The sequence below is a fragment of the Pteropus vampyrus genome, unplaced genomic scaffold (assembly GCF_000151845.1).
Source record: "Pteropus vampyrus isolate Shadow unplaced genomic scaffold, Pvam_2.0 Scaffold520, whole genome shotgun sequence".
In the NCBI taxonomy this organism is placed as follows: Eukaryota; Metazoa; Chordata; class Mammalia; order Chiroptera; family Pteropodidae; genus Pteropus; species Pteropus vampyrus.
Window position 1 is genome coordinate 596,671 of NW_011889301.1, and position 310 is coordinate 596,980.

The following is a 310-nucleotide window of genomic DNA, read 5'->3' on the forward strand; positions in this document are numbered from 1 at the left end:
CCGGCTCAAATTCCACCTTCAACATAACAAGGTCGTTCAGTCGTTTCTCTCCTTCCACTCACTTATTATACTTCTTGTTCAGACTTATTTTTTGGTATCTGCACTTTAAGTTTAGATTTACAAGTGCTAATTTCATATTCCTCCAATTAGTGTATAAGATCCTCAAGGCACAAACCAAATGGTTAGTCTCTTCACCACCAAATACTTCATTGCTATGATTTTCAAAGAGTGGATACTTAGTAAAATTTTGGAGCTGATTGAAAAGAGGTTTTTTATCCATTTTCCTATACAATCTGAAACATTTGGCAAA